The 7,285-nt window shown below is 38.5% G+C and overlaps 1 pseudogene; it reads left to right on the forward strand.

Moving 5' to 3' along the window:
• The first annotated feature begins 5,303 nt into the window (after window positions 1-5,303).
• Window positions 5,304-6,226, forward strand: LOC103748975 (annotated as a pseudogene).
• The last annotated feature ends 1,059 nt before the right edge of the window (window positions 6,227-7,285 follow it).

Genomic DNA, 7,285 nt, shown 5'->3' on the forward strand with positions numbered 1-7,285 from the left:
TCTTTTAATTGGGTTACTTCCATTCTTGATTCTTTGTTTTTTGAGTTCTTTATATATTCTAGATGTTAAACCTCTGTCAGATGTGTTGATGGTGAAGATTTTTTCCCACTCTGTGAGTTTTCCTCTTCATTTCCTTGGTTGCTTCTTTTAATGTACAGAAGCTTTTTAGTTTAATGAGGTCCCATTTGTTGATTCCTGACCTTATTTCCTGAGAAATTGATGTCCAGTTTAGAAAATCATTTCCTGCACCTATATCTTGTAGGTTATTACCAATGTTTTCTTCTAACAATTTCAGAGTTTCAGGCTTCACATTGATGTCTTTGATCCATTTGGAGTTGACTTTTATGCAAGGTGAAAGATAGGGGTTTAGTTTCATTCTTCTACAGGTGGAGATCCAGTTTTGCCAGCACCATTTGCTGAACATGCTGTCTTTCTTACAGTGAATGTTCTTGGCCCCTTTGTCAAATATCAGGTGGCTGAAATTGCATTTGCTCATATTTGGGTCTTTCAATTTTGTTCCATTGACCTACAGGTCTATTTTTGTGTCAGTACCATGTGGTTTATATGACTATAGCTCTGTAATATACTTTAAAATCTGGTATAGTAATCCCCCCAGCATTGCTGTTAGTGCTCAGGGTTGCTTTGGATATCCGAGGTCTTATGAATCTTAGGATTTTTTTTCCAGTTCTGTTAAGAATGTATTGGGGATTCTGATTGGCAGTGCATTGAATCTATAAATGGCTTTTGGTAGGATGGTTATTTTCACAATATTAATTCTTCCAATCCATGAGCATAGGAGGTCTGTATTAGTCATTTTTCTGTTGCTGTGATAAAAACATTGACCCAAACAATTTATAAAAGGAAGATTTTATTTGAGCTTATGGTTCCAGGGAAATTACAGTTCGTCATGGCAGGGAGGCATGGTGGCTGGAGGTGGCTGGAGCCGGAGCAGCAGAAACGAAGTTCTCACATCATCATGCAGGCACAGGAAATAAGAAAGTGACTGGAGATCTGGCAAGGCTTAAGAACACTCTAAGCCCACCCCCAGTGACATGTTTCCTCCAGGACAGCCACACCTTCTAAAGCCTCCCAAAACAGCACCATCATCTGGAGACAAACTGTCCAAATATTTGGAGCCTATGGGGACATTTTCATTTAAACCATCACAAGGCCCTTCCATCTCCTGGTGTCTTCCCCAATCTCTTTCTTTGGTCAGGTTTATTCTGAGGCATTTTATTTTTCTTTGAGGTTATTGTGAAAGAGAGTGTTTCTATGTACTCTTTCTCTGATTGCTTGTTATTTGTATATAGAAAGGCTAAAGACTTTCATAGATTAATTTTGTAACCTGTCACTTTATTGCAAGTGTTAATGATTTCTAGGAGTTTTCTGGTGGAATTTTTGGTGTCTCTTAGATATAATATTATATCATCTGCAAAAAGGGATAATTTGATCACTTCTTTTCCATTTATTACTCCTTTAATTTCCTTCTCTTGTCTTATTGCTTTTGCAAGAGTTTCAAGCACTACGTTACAGAGGAGTGGAGATGGTGGACAGCCTTGTCTGGTTCCTGATTTCAATGGGAATGCTTCCAGTTTTTTTCCATTTAGAATGATGTTGGCTGTGGGTTTGTTATATATGGCTTTAATTATGTTGAGGTATGTTCCCTCCAGTCCAATTCCCTCTAGGACTTTGAATATAAATGTATGTTGAATTTTGTTAAAGGCCTTCTCTGCATCTATTGAGATGACCATGCGGTTCTGGCCTTTGAGTCCACTTGTATGTTTTATGACATTTATTGACTTATGTATATTGAGCCATCCCTGCATCTCTGGAATAAAGCCACCTTGATCATGGTGGATGATCCTTTTGATGTATGTCTGTATGCGGTTTGCAAGTACTTTGTTAAGAATTTTTGCATCTATGTTCATTAAGGATATGGATCTATAGTTTTCTTTTTTGATTATATCTTTACCTGGTTTTGGCATTAGAGTAATGCTGGCTTCATAGAAGGAATTTGGAAGTTCTCCTTCCATTTATATCTTTTTGAATAAATTATTATTGGATGTAGATCTTCTTTAAATGTCTGGTAGAATTCTGCTGTAAATCCATCTTGTCCTGCACTTTTTTTTAGTTGGGAGGTTTTGCAGTACTGTTTCAATTTCCTTATGTATTATGGGTCTGTTCAAGGTATTAATCTCTTCCTGGTTTAGTTTTGGTGATTCCCATGCTTTTAGACACCCGTCCATTTCTTTTAGGTTTTCAAATTTAGTAGAATATAGATTTTTAAGGTATTCCCTTTTAATGTTCTGTATCTTTCTGGTGTCTGTTGTATGTTTCCCCTTTCATCTCTGATTTTGTTGATTTGGAAGTGCTTTTTCTTTCTTTTGATTAACTGGGCTAAGGGTCTGTCAATCTGGTCTGTCAATTGTTTATCTTTTCAAAGAACCAGTTCTTGGATTCGTTGATTCTGTTGTTTCTATTTCATTAATTTCTGCTCTGATTTTTGTTATTTCTTCTTGTCTGCAAGGTTTGAGTTTCATTTGTTGTTGCTTTTCAAGCGTCTTGGGTTGCAATGTTGTCATTCATTTGTTTTTTTTTTCTGATTTTTTAAAATTTAATTTAATTTTTAAATTTTGTGTGTATACATGTATTGCCTGCATATAGGTAAGTGCACCCATGTCGTGCAATGCCCACAGAGGTGAGAAGAGACCGTCAGATCCCCTGGGACTGGAGTTACAGACTGTTGCTGGTGCTAGGATTCGAACCCAGGTCTTCTGCAAGAGCAACCAGTGTTCTTAACTGCTGAGCCATCTCTCCAGACCCCTCTTTCTGATTTTTTAATGTTCACACTTAGAGCTAAAACTTCCCTCTAAAGACTGCTTTTAACATGTCCCAGAGGTTTTGTTGTGTTGTATTGTCCTTTTCATTTAGTTCCAGGAATACTTTTACTTCTTTCTTAATTTCTCCTTTGACCCATTCATCATTCATGGGTGTGTTGTTTAATCTCCATGTGTTCCTGTAGTTACTAGGGTTTCTTCCAGTGTTGATATTAAGCTTTATTGCATTGTGGTCTGACAGAATGCATGGAATTATTTCAATCTTTTTATATTTGTTGAGGCTTGTTTTGTGCCCCAGTATGTGGTTGAATTGGGAGAAAGTTCCATGGGGCACTGAACAGAATGTATATTCTTTGGTGCTTGGGGGGACTATTTGGTAGATGTCTGTTAGGTCCATTTGATGTATGGTTTTGTTTAATTCAGATGTCTCTCTGTTAATTCTCCCTCCTGGTGATGTATCTAATGGAGACAATGGGGTATTGAAGTCCCCTACTATTAATGAGTTGGGATTAATCTGGGTCTTAAAGTCCTGTAGTACTGTTTTTATGAAGTTGGGTGCACCAGAGTTTGGTGAATATATGTTCATGATTGTAATATCTTCTTGGTCAATTGTTCCTTTGATCAGAATGAAGTAGCCCTTTTTATATCTTCTGATTACTTTTAGTTTGAAGTCTATTTTGTCAGATATTAGAATTGCAACTCCTGCTTTTTTCTTAGTACCATTTCATTGGAATATTTCTTCCCATCCTTTCTCCTTAAGGTAGTGCCTGTCCTTGAATGTGAGATGGGTTTCTTGCAGACAACAAAACGATGGGTTTTGTTTCTTAATCCATCCAACTAGTCTGTGTCTTTAGACTGGGGAGTTCAGTCCATTGATATTTAAAGTTATTAAATAAAGATTTGTATTGATTCCTGTCATTTTGATTTCTGTTCACATTCTTGGTGTAACTGTGCACTTCCACAGTTATACCTACATTAAGTTTCTTTCTGTTACCCCTTGGGAATAGTTTGGTCCAGGTTCTTCTGGCTTTCAAAGTTTGCTCTGAAAAGTCAGCTGTACTTCTGATGGGTTTTCCTTTACATGTGACTTTTTGTTTTTCTTTCGCCGCTTTCAGTAGTCGCTCTTTATTCTGTACACTTAATGTTTTTACTGTGATGTGCCATGGAAATGTTCTTTTCTGGTACTATTTGGTGTTCTATGTGGTTCTTGTATTTGTATGGGTACATCTTTAATTTTGGGATTTTCTTCTGCAGTCCTGTTGAAGATCTGGTCCATACCATTATCCTGAGATTCTTCTTCTTCCTCTATGTCTATGATGCATAAGTTTGGTCTTTTAATGGTGTCACACAATTCCTGCATATTCCATTCTTGTGTTTTCTTAAATTTTTCAAAATCTTTGCTTGAGTGGTCTAATTCATTCACTTTATCTTCCAGTCTTGATATTCTGTATTCCATTTCATTCATCCTATTGGTGAGGCTTTCTCCTGTCATTTCTAATTGGCTTATTGGGTTTTCACTTCCTTCTTCATTTCAGCCCAAGTATTCTTCAATATTTTTAACTCTTTTCTGAATTCATTCAGAAGTTTATCCCTATCTTCTTTCAGTTCTTTGATTTCTTTGTGTTTTTTAAATTCACTGAATTCTTTTATCCTGTTTATAATTGTTCTTTTGAATTCCATGTCCTGTGTTATTTCCAGGGGGTTTTCATTGTGCTCCTCTGCAAGACTATTGGTACTTGGTGGGGATATATTATTTTGGTTTTTCATGTTATTGTTTTTTCGCTGTGACTTTGACATGTGGATTTCTTCTGTAGTTTGTTCTTGTGTGAAACTCAAGCCTTCCTTTGTTGATTTTAGGTCTGCTTCTATTTGTAAACTTTATGTGTCTTTGTGGTTTACTTGTTGGTCATGAAAAGCTGGTTGGTCTAGGCTTCAGGTTCTCTCTTTTGACTTTATATTGGGTGTGGGGGGCAGTTGAGGTGTAATAGTGTTTGCCTGCATGTATACAAGTGCACCCACATGTGCAAACACACTAAGGCCAGAAGAGGGCACTGGATTCCCAGGACCTGGAATTAATGGATGATTGTTAGCCACCATGTGGGCACTGGGAACTGAATCTAGGTCCCCCAGTAGAACAGTCAGTGCTCTTAACCATTGGAGTCATCTCTCCAGCCCCCCATTAAATCTTTGCATATTGAACAAGTTACTTGGCCTCCTTGGGCCAATTACCTAATAGGACAAATATATTAATAATTCTCAAGCTCTTCTTGGTAAGAAAGCATTATAATTCATGCTTTTGCCACATCTCCAGGGTTAAAAACAGTTATGAGTAGAAAAGATGTATAATGTGAAGCTACCATGACCTAAAGATTGCTGTTTTAGTACTTAAACCTCTGGCACATGGGGCCACCTTATGCAGCTGGCCTTGTAGGGACTGGGCTCTAGTTTGCAGACTTCCCTTGTGGCATGGCCCTGAAACAGCAATCAGCATCCCTGCCTCAGCCCAAGAGGCCTAGACTGGTGCCTGCCCCAGAAGCTGGTGGGCTCCTCATCCTCCCCCAGCTTGTGGAAGGGAGAAAAAGAAGAAGAAGAAGCAATTGGACATATTGATGAAGTACAAAATGAAACAGACAGACTTAATGAACAAGCCAGTGAGGAAATTTTGAAAGTAGAACAGGAACATAAACAAACTCCACCAATCTTTTTTTTTTTTTTTTTTTTTCCAGAAGAGGTCAGAATTGATTGCCCAAATCTCAGATTTGGGGGTAACAATATTTGTCAACCATCCACAAGTGTGTGCACTGCTTGGGGAGAAGGATGAATAGGTGCTGCATTATTTGACCAGAGTTAAAGTGACAGAATTGGAAATATAAAATCAGGTTACAAAATAGATTTTTATTTTGATGAAAATCCTTACTTTGAAAATAAAGTTCTCTCCAGAATTTCATCTGAATGAAAGTGGTGGTTCATCTACAAAGACAACTGAAATCAAATGGAAATTTGGAAAGGATCTGAGGAAATGCTCAAGTCAAGCCCAGAATAAAGGCAGCAGGAAGAGGCAGCAGGAAGAACCAGTGAGCTGCCTCACCTGGTTTACTGACCATTCTGATGCAGGTGCAGATGAATTAGGAGATGTCGTCAAAGATGGTATTTGGCCAAATCCCTTGCTGTACTACTTGGTTCCTGATATGGATGACAAAGAAGGAGAAGGGGAAGAAGAGGAGGAGGAGGAAGAGGAGGAGGAGGAAGAGGAGGAGGAGGAAGAGGAGGAGGAGGAGGAAGAAGGATTGGAAGATATTGATGAAGAAGGGGATGAGGTTGAAGAAGATGAGGATGATGATGAAGGAGAGGAGAGGAGGGTGAAGGAAATGATCAATAGAAAAGAATGAACACTGATGGATTCCAACCTTCCTTTTTATTTTTTATCTTTTTGAAGCAGGGTCTTCCTATAGCCCCAGCTGTCCTGGGACTTACTATGTAGACCAGGCTGGCCTTGAACTCACAGATACCCACCTGCCTCTGCCTCCCAAGTGCTGGGACTACAGGTGTGCGCCACCATGCCTGGCTTCAACCTTCCTTTAAAAAAAAATTTTTTTTTCATGTTTTAATTTTCTGCATCCCTGGGAGCAAGGTGCAGTCTTCCCCTCCCCCGCCCCTCTTGTGCTCTGTCACCCTGTTTTGAAGTCTCTTTTCTCTACACAATGTTTCTCCACATATTTGGGGGAAATAACCTTGAGCAGAGTACAACGGGAAAAGAATCTCCACTCTTCTGTTCTAAATTCATTTTCCTTCATTTTTGTCTCAAAAACTGTGGACTCAACACCACCACCATGCTCTGTGGGGAAAAAGGAACCCACACCCCACCCCTGCTTCCTTGGCTCTGCTGGAAGCTGGGGGTGCTAGGCCTTGTGTAGTAGTGCAGAGACATCTAGCCTTTTCCCTCCTTTCTTTGTATATTGGGCTCAGAGATTACACTGTGTCTCTATGTGAACAGGACAGCATGTGTCTACTCTCTTGCTTAATAAAAAGAAAAAAAAGTAAAAAAAATGGGTATAGAAGGTCAGCAAAGAGTGGGTTTAAAGTTTGCATGGGTTAAGTGGGCATTTTGACAACATGGCTTCTCCGTTGGCATGTTAATTGTGATGTTTAACAAACATCTTTGCAGTTTAAGATAACACTTTTAAGATAAATTTCTCGCCTAATGGTGCGCTGAACCCTGCCACCCAAAAGGAAAATGAGCAGAACCTGCAGGATTCTATTTGGAATTGACATTCTCTATTGTAATTTTGTTTATTTTAATTTTTTTTTGTTTTCTCTGGAAAGGAAAGAAGATAATGCTCAATTTTAAACATTGAAACTATACAAGTTGCTTTGTTACAATAAAACTAAATGTATACACAAAAGATTTGATACTTTTCTCTTGGAATAGATAGCCCTTCTGAGTTTGA

The sequence above is a fragment of the Nannospalax galili genome, unplaced genomic scaffold (assembly GCF_000622305.1).
Source record: "Nannospalax galili isolate Female #2095 unplaced genomic scaffold, S.galili_v1.0 scaffold11, whole genome shotgun sequence".
Lineage (NCBI taxonomy): Eukaryota > Metazoa > Chordata > Mammalia > Rodentia > Spalacidae > Nannospalax > Nannospalax galili.